The sequence below is a fragment of the Melospiza georgiana genome, chromosome 13 (assembly GCF_028018845.1).
Source record: "Melospiza georgiana isolate bMelGeo1 chromosome 13, bMelGeo1.pri, whole genome shotgun sequence".
Taxonomy (NCBI): Eukaryota; Metazoa; Chordata; class Aves; order Passeriformes; family Passerellidae; genus Melospiza; species Melospiza georgiana.
Window position 1 is genome coordinate 18,814,164 of NC_080442.1, and position 12,447 is coordinate 18,826,610.

The following is a 12,447-nucleotide window of genomic DNA, read 5'->3' on the forward strand; positions in this document are numbered from 1 at the left end:
TCCTGTGAAGTGGGTGCTGTTCAGTACCAACACAGGAACCAATTCCATTTCCAAGATCTCATTTTAGAGGCTCTATTTTAAAGCCTGAATAAACTCATCAGGGTCATAATTGCTGCAGTGCCCTCATGGCTCTGCCTTGTATTCTCTGAACCACAATAGCTCAGTTTTCCAAAACTGGGCTGGGGGGCTGATTTCAATGGGATTTGAACATCCAAAACTCTTAAGTTGCTCTAATTTTTAATCTCCAAAATACATCAGTGTGAGTTGTGCTTGCTGGAGAGAACATTGTTACAGTTCCAGGGATAACTTATGGAGTCTGCAGATCTGCTTCAGCGCTAACGCTTTCGGAGCTGACTCTGGAGTCATCAGGAGCTTGGCCACAGCTAAGTGAGAATAAATAATGAACTAAGTGCTGCTTAATCTATCAAATGTTATTTTTGGAAGCTCAAGATTGTTCCTTCAGTGCTCTCAGAGGAAAACTGGGTCAAAATACCAGAGATGTGTCAGAGGCAAGGAATCTGGGCAATTACTTCAGTTATGGCTAATGAAATATGTTTATCAAGACAAAGGCTGCTGGATGTGTCTGGGCCTCTGCTCAAATCCCACTGGCAAAGATTCCAGGCCTGACACTGGCTTAGCAGAGTGGGCTGGGCTGAGGGGGCTCAAATTCCCCCCAAGTTCTGCATCCATCTCAGTGTTTTCCATCTGAGCCCACACACAGCCCCAGGCTCTGGAACTTCAGGTGGAATTAAGGACAGGCAAGCTCTCAGAGTCTCAGGATCTTCTCCAGGGGAAGAGGACTGGCCAACCTGCCAGGTGCTTTGAAAATAAGCTTGTTACAAGCTGATAAGTGTTAATACACTGAGGCAACAATGTGCAAACATGTTTGGCACTGCCCATCCCTTCCATGAGGTTATCATCAGCATACAAAGAGGTGCAGAGTGGATTTTGTCAGTTCTTACACAAACTCCATGAGCACTTGTGCAAAGCGCAACTACCTATCCAAAAAGCTATTATTCTCAACAATGCTAAACTTCTTTTTCCTAAATAATTGAACAGTTAATCAATAGTCCAGCAAAAATATAATGAAAAAATTGCATTAACAACACCTAAAAACACTGCTGAACCGGTGCCCAAATCCACATAATTGCTGGCTCCTTTTCAGAAGGGTCAGCTTGGAAAAAGACTCTGTGATTTTCTGCCCATAATTTTGTACTTGTATACTTGAGTACCAGTGTAAAACTGGAAGCCAGCCCTTTGAACATTTGGCCCTTGAAGTTGTCAATGCAAACTCAAGCCCACTGAAATGTTGGTGCTCCTGGGAGTGCCTAAGCCTGAGTTGTCCTTCCAAGCCCTGCCAGGGACAGGGCTGACCTTCCTCTGGCCCCCTCTGCCCAAAGCAGCTTGGTGCTGCAAGGCCACAGAGGCAATGCCCTGGGCCCTGAAGGATTTCACACACTCATTGTCCTGCAGGCTGGGAGACCCTCCTGGGGCAGCTTTCTCTGAACCCCCTGCACTAAAACAGGGAAAACAAGGAAAGTCAGGAGGAGGCACTTGGTGCCTTTGGCTGCTCCCTGCCCCTGAGGCTGCAGCAGGGATGGCAGGAAGGGGCCAGGCTCTGTCCTCTCCACTGCACCCAGAGCTCTCACTCCGTGGAATGTTAAAGCTGCTGGAATCTGTGTGGGGAGTCACTCTGGCTCCTGATTGAAGAGTGTATTTATATTCCCTGTCCATGCCTTTTCAGAGATGCCTCCACAGACATTCCATCAGGAGAGAAAGTGTCTGACACTCATCAAAAAGCTCATCACTGAGAAGCCAAATGAGCTTGAATTGAGCTCACAGCCAGCCACCCACCCAGCCCATGTGCAAGATGGCAAACAATTACAGCATATGCCTCTGAGACACTTGGAGCAACAAAGGCCTTGAATCCCCACAACACCCAGGATAAACAAAGCAACCCCAGTGTCACAGCCATGCCCAGATGAGGACTAATGTCTTTAAATATTTCGTTTAAAAACATCAACTATTTATTCCAACAGACTTTGTTACAGCATTTAAAGAGTGCACATAAAGTTGACCTGAAAATCAGAGTAACAAGCAATAAAATAAAAGGATGTTCAATAGACACACCATGAAATAAATTAACTGTGATCTGTGAAAGTGCTGTGAAAGTCAGAAAAGAAAAAAAAGCCATTTGAAAATGCAAAATATCCTTTACAGTTATATATTTTTCTAAAATTACTTCTATTTGTCATGAACAATTGACCCTTTCTTTTTGTCTTCATTTATCTCAGAAGAAAATAAAATGAAACAAACAGCAAAAAAGTCCCAAGTACAGTGAACAGCTGAGCCAGGGACAAATTAAGTAACACAGATTGATGGCTGTTGATCTACAGCAGTACCATCACATCCCAATACTATAGCTCATATTTCATTTTAAGACCCATCTCTTCTTTTCCAGAAACAGTGCAGTATTTATGGGAGAAGGCTGATTTGCAAGCCTTGGAGCTGCACTGAAAATCCAGATTCAGTTTTTCCAGTGTGGCTTTAAAGTTGGTGCATTCCTTGGACTTTTGAGGTACCAATCCAACTAAAACAAAACCAAACACTGGAATAAAATTAACACCGAAACTAAGGATTTTTTTTTTAAATGCTGCAGACAGGGAGAAGCTTTTTATCTTCAGTATCTTCACCAGGCAGAAAGGAAATCATGTTTGCTACCTCTGCATCTCCACCTTTACTGACCCCACTGGTCCAGCTGCACATTATCCTCAGCTCTTCTCCTGGGCCTTTTCCCAGAGCTTTATCTCCCCTGGCACTCCCTATTACAGCAGCACACAGGTTTCCTCCTCCTGAATTCCATTCTCCTCTCAGCCTCTTGAAACCTTAATCTAAGAGTTTTTAATTTCATAGCTATTAAAGACATTGATATCCCAGACAGAACATAACTTTTTCTGTGGATGTCTGGTAAGTGTAAGATAAACGTTCAATCAATTTTTAGATTTCTAATGGCTTAAGAATTAGAGTGGCCACGTAAAAACTGCCAATTTTACTTGAAATACAAGAGGTTTCCTCAGAAGCTACAATAATCCTTTGTGCTTTCCTGTGTTTCTTACAGACACATCTGGAACACTGTCAATACTGGAGGATTGATATTTGGTTCAATGAAAGTCTCAAGTTAGAGATCCACAAAATTTATCTGGCTTTCAGAGCATGCACAAATCAGTCTTTGAGTCAGGCTGGTTACTCAGGTGCTTGGCTATAAACTGCCAGACTCAGGCATCCAGCATGGAAAACAGGCTGTGCCCTTTGCCAGGACACAAATGATGCCATGGAGAAGGTGGGTGAGGAAGATCTTTGGCAAGAGGAATGCTGCACATCAAGGGCTGCATCTGGGCTGGGGAAAGGCACTGCAAGAAGCAAAATCTCTCTGCAATCCAGAGTAAAACTTGGATCTCCCAAGCACCAGCACTGAGGCTACACAACCACAGAGGCCCCTGATGTCTCTCAGCTGCATCTGAACTGAGAGGGGTCTCAGTGGGTTGAGATGGGCAAGAAGAGCAGCTGCAAATGCTCTCTGACAACAGCCAGGTCCTACAGTTCTGTGTCTGCTTTCTCCTCTCTGTGCCCCAAACTCCCAGCAGATCTAAAGAGTCCTCCAAAATCTCCTCACCTTTCCAGGAACCATCACAGACTCTGTTAGAGCAGTAACTGCAGAGATAAACGAGAACATGACCCCAGCCTTATTTAATTTTATATCACTATGCAAAGCTCTCCACTCTGCTGTCTCCATGACCTCCTTTATCTATTGTTTATTTCTTTTTTTTTCCTTTTCCAGGAAACTCTTCATTAGGGATAAAAGCACCTGGCTTACAGTAACAGGGCACTGTGCAAAATGTCTGTCAAAAAGGCAAGGGAGGAACACTCATGAACACATCAGAAAGAGCAAACCCACAGAGAACTGCAGGATTGCAAGGGAGTACCTTAGGTGGAAGAAAAGCAAAGAAAATGCACGGGCCAAAGTCTCTACTGGAGTAAATGGCTGAAGTCCATTGAGTTCTCTGTGCCAGTTTGAATCTGGGGAGAATTTGGATGTGCCAGCTCAGCCCGATGCAGATGGCACTGGAGCTACTCAGGTTAGAGCCAGAGTCTGTTTGCTGGCAGGAAAACAGGAGCTGGGAAAACCACTGTGGACAAAACCAGACCTGAACAACTGGTGTGTGCAACTGCCTTGGCTTCCTCTTCCCCCTCTTCCTAAATTTGACACTAAAAACTTATTTAGCTGCTTTGAGAAAAAAGGTTAATGAAAATTATAAAAGAGAGAGTTTATGGGGAAATTTTAGGACTTAATTTCCTTCCTTTTCAGATGTACTAATTAAGGTTTTTTCCTACCAGGTAAGGTAAGCACAGTTTTCTCTCTGTGTTCTTTTCACATCATGCATGTACCATGTGCTGAGTCCTCTGAGCCCTTTCTGTAGCTTGTTCTCAGCTCCACTGCTCTCAGATGACCAAGGACAACACTTCATTACCAGCTCTTTATCAATCTCTCAGCAGAGGCCAAAAAATCAGAGCTTAAAAATTGCTTACATTGCTCTGAACTTTGTGTAAAGTTTAACACAGCTCACTGTGTGTTGAGGTTCTCTGAGCAAACATCACTTATCCTGCTAACCAACCAAACCCAAGTCCTCTTCTCCAAAAATGAGCACACAAGATGTTGGCTGGCAGGAAACAAAGGAGCTCCTCTTTTTCCTCTCCCATCAGATACCAGCCTCAGCACAGTCAGGAAAAAAGCACAAGCCTTGAGACTTTTGGCTTTGTTGGCACCACACTTGTGGAAAATTTTTATGTGTGTGAGCTGATGTTGATCTCCCTTGCAGAGCACAGCAGTAATGAAGGTTTCTAAGGTCCCCATAGATCATTCTCCTCCTTCCACCTGCTCCAGTTCTTTAGGTACATGCTATGAGTCCTGTTTCCCTCTTCAGCCATTTTTTCTCACCATCACCTTCTAGGTGCTGTTATCTCACACAGTGCTGTCCAAAACCCCTCTGGAGAATTCCACTTAGAATTTTATGGCAACTTCTTCCCAGATCAACAGCCACTTGCCACATCCCCTTCACAGAACTCACTACAGGCAATTGTATCTCTATTTATTTAAACTTCAACCCAACTCACTCGGTCTCCAAGGGAACCTGTGCAGTTTCCATGCTCTCAGCTATGAATTCCAGCACCTGCTGGGACTCCAGGAGTGCCAGGAGCTGCAGGGTGAAGGGTCAATATTGTATAATTTAGTGATCCCTCCTTTGCCACAGAACAAACAAGTTTTCTCTGTTCATGAAAATGTTTGAGTGGAAGCAGGACAAGTTATTGTAAACTCTCCTCTGGCTACTCATTGCAATCTCAGTAGCCTGCACACCTCTCTTGTGTCTTACCACCTCATCCTCCTCCTTCCTTCTTCCATGGCACTGCTTCCTTTCATGGAATTCCTTTCTTCAGCTATGGAGATGCTAAACTCCAGCTCATCCCCTCCTAACCCAACTCCTTCCATGATTTACTGCTGCTATAGCTGGGCCACACAAACCTGGAGATGTTTAGCAGCTGTGTATGAGCCAGAGCAATCACTGTCCAATTAAAAACTGCCACAAGGGGTAGATGGGAAAACACAATCAGAATAAATAACTGATTACTAGTTTATAACCTGGGCCATCCAAAGAATAGCTCCTTACACTGATTTTTGAGGAATGTGCTGCTAACACACCTTGGAATATCCTTTGGGTTTTCTACCAAATGGAAAAGACAGTGCAGCGTGTCCTCCTCATCTGCTGAGGAATGGAAGCCCTCGTGCTGTGCCAAAGCAGCTCAGGCACAAGCAGATGCAGGGAGAGGATGTGTTTTGCTCGTCTGTTTATTTGTTTAAGCTTGGAGCCCACCCACCAGCCCAGACATTCATTTCTCAGCCTGTTTCAATTCTTTGATTTGCTAACTAGGAAGTCAAACAGAAGGTGGGAGTAGGAATGAGTAGGTGGGAACCAGAACAGTCAGAAGTTTTTAGAATGTTATTCTAAGACCTTACAAATCTGAAATCGGAAGTTGATTTTTAAAAATTACAGTTAATTTCTCATTTTACAAATGCTTTCTTTTTTTCAGAATACTGACTCTGACCAAGACCTTTATCTATCTGTAACTTACTCCTCTGAAGGATGTAGTCAAAATCCTTTAACACCTCAATGAAAACAGGCACAAAAAGACCAGCTGGAGTCTGGATAATGGTTTAGCTCTAAAAGATGTTACAACTTCACAATCTAAACAAAATATTTACTAGTAATATCTCACCTTATTATCATGAATTGAGAGTAAATTGAAATTTCATGCAACTGAATAGGCTAATCACATACACAGACATATACTTTAAAATCTAGGCTTTTCATGTTCTTAAGTATAAGCAATTAAGGGTAAGAGTAACATTTCATAATTATGTCATTGATCTCAATTCCTTTTCATTTTCCTATGAAAGCACTAAACTTACATAAGACACATCTGAGGTTGCTCCTGTTGCTCAGATCCACATTTGTTCTAATCAAATATTCACCTTATGGCTTGTTTTGGGTTTGGTTTTTTTCCAGTTTTTGCCTTCACATGAAATTAAAATTTGAAAAGTCTGAATGTATCATTAACTTTGAAAAAAGTACTAAAAACTCATTTAAAAAAATAAAAAAGTCACAGGGAGCTATGGGAAATCCTGTCTTAGGCTGGCCTACTAATTAAAATCAACTATGCCACATTATTTCCACTGTTCAAAAGTATCCGCCTACAGATCTAAAATCTTTTCCGAATGATTAAAATCAGGAATAAAAAACCCCAAATCTCTTCCCTCTTTCATGTGGAGGCACACAGAACACACTTTTGCAGCTTTCAGAGTCCATTAAAGCATCACCTTTGAAAACAGATGCACAAGCAGGCCCGGGAGTGATTCATGCGAGCGGGAGGCTCAGAACTGCCAGCGACTCCTCGTGTTCAAAGCACCCCCAGCAGGCTCAGCAAGGTCCACCTTGGATCCCTTGTAATGAGGATGCTTCAGACCAGAAAATCAATAATATAATTAGTAAATGGTGTGTTATTTCTCAGGATCTTGCTGCAACTTATCTGCCTTTGATCAAGCTGAGTTGACTGCTAATGACATTTAATATTAATTAATGAAAATGCATGTGATAAAAAGTTCTTTGGAGAATTATCTAATTATGTACCACCAAAAAAATGAAGTCTGTAATAAATGCAATTTATGTTTAGATCAATGACTATTGTTTAGGCCACTCTGAGAAGACACTGGGGTTATGAGTTATCTTTAACTCTGCTTTCCCCTGCCTGACAGAGCCACTTAGAGCAGATGAGCCACGTCATTAATGAGCTTTGTCTCATTTACAATGCCAGGGGCTGCAGGTAAATCCTTCCTCAGCTCTGGGACAGCACCTACAGAATATCTGAAGAAATTCACTTCTCTTTTGACAATGGATGATTGACAGCAAACCATCACGACTGAAGGTACTGACAAAATAAATAACTGTGGAGATTAAGCAGGATTTCAAAGGAACAACTGCAATCCTTAGGGAACAACGATTACAGAAAGGCAAAGTATTTCATTAACTCATAGAAATGCAGCACTTTGCTACCTCTCACTTTGACTGCCTGAGACCCCAGCTATTGAGAAACATTTACATTTTAAAATATTCCAATTTGATATAACTTGTCTAAGTAACTTCTCATGATTGTCAGGCACAGAAGAAAGGCTAAGGGAAATTTTTCATTATTATGAAACACTGCAGGATTCATCAGAAACATCGTACCTGGTTTAATAAAACTGGTTCTAAACTAAAAAGGAAGGGTGGAATAAATACATTGTGTTAACACCATAGGGCAGATTCTATTATGTCCCATTTCCCAAGACATTTTGGCTTTGGGGATAAATATATGTAAATTGGGAAATATATATCCTAATGCTCTTGCTTTATATCAGCCATGTATAGTAACTGACCCCTGGGTTTGATGAGATTATTCTAATCCCATAATCTGACTACACACCTGATTTGCAGCAGCCTTTTCCAGCACAGGTGAGTAAAAAAGGAACAGCTGTCATATGATCTCACTCTTCTCTCTAATAGTCATACAGAGTAGTATAATAATACTGAGAAATTGTCAATATTCTCACAGCAGCTCTGACAATTCCACACTGGACATTCCCTGTTGTTCACTGGCACACACACTTTAGTCAGTGTGAGTGAGGAGCACTGAATTTAGAAGTAAACTAAGGCTTTCAATTATCTGAATTCCTGGGAAAAAAATAATAATCTTGCTTCATCTCTCCCAGTTTGGTTTATTTTGAAAGACAACGTGTGAAATTGCTGAGAGCAGAACATTGGCTAAATAGGTGCCACTTGTTCTTGCCCCAGATGTGAAGGAGCTGGTTGCTCTCAATACAAAGTGATTAATGATTGCTTGCAATCAGCCCTGGAAATCATTGGCATTGAGTGACAGAATGGTTCTGTGACATCACACAGCCTCACATCTGATGCTTGTTCTCGGCCACGTCGCTCCTCGTGCTGCCATTTTTGGCACCATGAGTGAGCTCAAAAAAATTATGGCCTTTATGGTGTTCATGAATAAACAAGTTTTCACATGAGAGAGGTTTCTATTTCTTTCTGCCAAATTGATTCTTCTGTTCACTCATGACCTCTCCCATCCCCACTCTGCCTTGTAGGAACACTGCTTTGTACAAAGGTTCTGACATTTTTCCCTCTCTGCACAAAAATATCTCATTGAATCAATCCTGGAGCACCTGACTGCAACCAGATCTCTCTTCTCCTCTGTCACTCCAAATGATGAGCTCTACCTCACAGCAAAGACTGACATTATTTTAGTTAATTGCAGTTAATCTTTGTAGTTGCTGTATTAAATTTCTTGCTGTTTTTCCAGTGCACAAGGTCATCCAGTTCTTCCTCTATTAAAACCCACTACTGAGAAGCTCATTAGTCCCCTAGATTAATCATGGAGTGCCATTTGAGCAAGCAAGGAACAGACAAGAACTCTGATATCTCAAAGCTTTCCCAGGTGAAACCCCCAAAACATAATAAATAAGAAAAAAAAATACAAAGGATTCTAGAGTCAAGAATTCAAGTTACCAAATTCTTCTGAATCCCATCAAGATGTCTTTTATCATCAAAACTTTACATCTAGAAAATAGAAATGCAACCTCTGGGTTCTCTGTTCATATTAATTAGAGGCTAAAGAGAATTTCATTAAGAAATAGCTGAATACTCATAATTCAGTGTATAAAAGTGAAATTCAGCTTAATAAACCTGCTCCCTGTATTTCATTATTTGCATTTTGCTTCGGTGTAAGGTGTTCAAGCATAAACAACAGGGAAGAACTCTTGCTTGGTAAATATCTGTGGAAATTTTCAGAGGGGTTTTTTGGCCCATTCTGCAGTGGGTCCTTGTGCTCAGTGCCCAGCACAACCAGTATGAGCAGCATGACCAGCATGACCAGAATGACCAGTATGACCAGCATGACCAGAATCACCAGCATGACCAGCATGACCAGCATGACCAGCACAGGGCAGGCTGGTGAGTGCTGGGAACCACGGCAGCAGTGACGCCTTGGAAGGAAATGATCTTTAAGTCTTAGAAAAAGATGGAACATCATAACTGTCAGAGCAATTTTCCACCTTGGTAGTTGAACACCTGAACTACTGCTTGTTTTTGCAGTGGGATTATTCCCAGTTTCTCTGTGCTCAGCTCTGAATCAGCTCAGAGATGTGTCATAAACAATGTTTGCCTCAAAGAGCCACGTGGGCCGGCACCGAGGAGGGACTTAATGAGGAGACAGTAGTTCCATAAAAAAATAAAAATAAAGAGCTTGGTTCATTTTCTGTAAACATCTGGGCTCTAAATAACTGTAGGCAGGATAGCATTAGACTGCCTCTGACTTAATGTCATAAAGATTGAGTTCTTAATTTTAATTTAGAGCCACCATAATTTTCAGTTTGCATGGGAACATGATCTTACAGTCTGTTAGCAGGTACCTCAGAAATGTAGCACAAATTACAGCATTCTTACACTTTTCATGTGAAAAACTGAGTAAACATCTGTATTTGTCAGATATTGTTATAGGATTTTCCTGGTTCAGTAGCAGCGTGCAAAGGAAGTTTGATTTCAAAATAAAAACCCAAACATCTTATTTAATATATCAATTTTCCAGATTCAAAACAGTTTAATTATTTTCATGGTCTAAAAGAAATCTTTTTTAAAAATGTGAGGTATAAAAGAATAATTTGTTTCCAATGGTTAATCCCTCAAAAAGTCACAGGGAAAGAGACTCAGGATGCAGAAATCATTAATGGTGGAGCAATTGCTGAGTTCTATTCCTAGAAACAAAGAAATAAGGCTGCAGCTGGCTCCCAGAGGCAGGTGAGTTCTGGCTGACCTGCCAGGAGGACTCTGAAAAGGCTCATTCAGAATCTAATCAAACTGCTGGTGTGGGGAAGATAAGGCTTGAGTATAATTTTCCAGAAAATACTCTTTAAATGGTTCCAGTCACATTTTTCTACTTGATGTCTTTCTTCAAGCTATTTTGATTCCTGTTTTCATTTTCCTGGAACTGCCCTGAAAGAACCAAGTGAGTCAGTCCCTGCCACAATCCCAGTGCCCAGGTAGGGATGGAGGTGCAGGCAGAGGATCTGTGAGGAGCTGAGCCCTCTGCAGGGGTCAGCCCAGGGCTGTGGTGAACATCCACATCCACACCTTGCTCAAGCCCAGGAGGGTAAAACCCAGCCTAGCACAAATACAGGGCAACACAAGGCAGAGAAAGCACCAACTGCCAATGCAACCTCTAGGGGAAGAAAATATCCTTCCAGGAGCCTGGAGTGTCCCCTGGCTGTGCTGGTGCTCAGTCTGTCCTCACTCCTATGAGGAAAATGCTCTCACTCCTTGAGGGTCTGACATGGAACCTCAAGGATGCTCAGAGCCTCTTCATTTTGATGGAAAATATCATGCAGAAGGAACACAGCTCTAATACAATTTTCCTTTACCTCACTCCTAAGGAATCCTGCAGAGTCCTGGAAAAGCAAGTCCACGTGTGTGAACTCTTTCTTTCTCTGATGTGGGTGATAAGCCAGAAAGTTGTTGGGCACCAGGCCAGGGGGAGGGAGCAGGGACAAAGAAATGAATGAGAGTAGAGGTAATTATAGCACTTACTTCGATTAGGTGCAGATCACCAATGAACTCTTTTGCCACTTGTTTTCTCCTCAGGGAAATCTCACTTTCCCAGCTTTAATTTAATCATGGGAAAAATATGTCAAGTATTGATTATAACTAGAAACTAAAGTCTACTACAAGCATGTTCACATTAACACTTTCACTCCGACATGACCTGGAAGAAATCCTCTGTTTGTCTTTCCTCATTCCTGATTCCTGAACAGACTGTCTTACAGAGAGCAGCATGTTCAAACTTACAAACATCAGTTTAGGTGATGAAAAGTCCAGGAGGGAATTTGTTAAAGCACTAAATTTACGTTGCTAGTGATTCTAAGTGTAACCAAAAGAAACATCTTCCAGCTCTGAGAGCAGAACACAATAAAGCCTCTGAGGAAGTGCTGCATATCAACACAGATTGCAATTTATTGCAGTTTGAAATAATATTCCAGACAAGTCCAAAAGTCAGAGAATTTGTCAGAAATGCCGTGAAAATCCTAAAATGGTGCTGTTTGTTCATGACCCTTGAGAAATGAAAGAAACAAGTGACACACAGTCACAATGCATTAGACTGCAAAGCAGGAACAGGAAATTAATGGATGGAAGAATCTCAAAGTGACCCTCTGCCACTTCTCCACAGCTGCCCACCCAGGCCACACTCTGCCCTTTGCTCTTTTGTCCATTCCAGACTCTCATGGATGGTACATTTTGAAACTCACCACTACTAGAGAAAGGCAATATGTAGTTTCAAGTCCCTGAGAAAGTTCCCAAGACGTCAAATATTGGAAATTAATTCAGACCTTTTGGAGGAGAATAACAGTGAATGCTTTACCACACACCTGTCTATAACAGTTTATGTCATACTGTAGCCCCTAAACTCATTTAGAGAGGCAGGATTAGGCCCCTGCCTTAATCAAGAACAGGCCTGTGAAACTGAGTCAGTTCCCATCCAAATGCTGGCAAGTGGAGATGGGCAGCCCTGCTCCTGTGGGCAGGAATTCTCCCTCCTAAAGGCAGAGCACAAGCTCTGACAGAAAGGTAACTTCATGTTTGATATTCTGGGATCAAGGAAGCACTGCCAATTGCCTGTGCTCAGCCAGCCCTCAGTGATGGCTGCGAGCCCAGCTCAGAGCTGGTGTCAGGGTGACACTGGGCTGTGTGTGCTCCCAGGGAAACCTGCACAGCACAGCCCCTTCTGGAGCTGCTC

The 12,447-nt window shown here is 42.2% G+C and overlaps 1 protein-coding gene across 7 annotated transcripts in view; it reads right to left on the reverse strand.

Annotated features, from left to right (window-relative positions):
- Nucleotides 1–12,447, reverse strand: part of MEGF11 (multiple EGF like domains 11) — a 250,413-nt gene that overhangs the window by 195,051 nt on the left and 42,915 nt on the right. The window contains exon 1 of one of the 7 annotated variants that reach the window (XM_058033850.1): nt 6,932–7,014. The exons of the other annotated variants lie outside the window; for them this stretch is intronic. The gene's annotated coding sequence lies outside the window, so the exon portion shown is untranslated. Of the gene's footprint in view, nt 1–6,931; nt 7,015–12,447 lie in introns of those variants that run through there. 7 annotated transcript variants of the gene reach the window in all.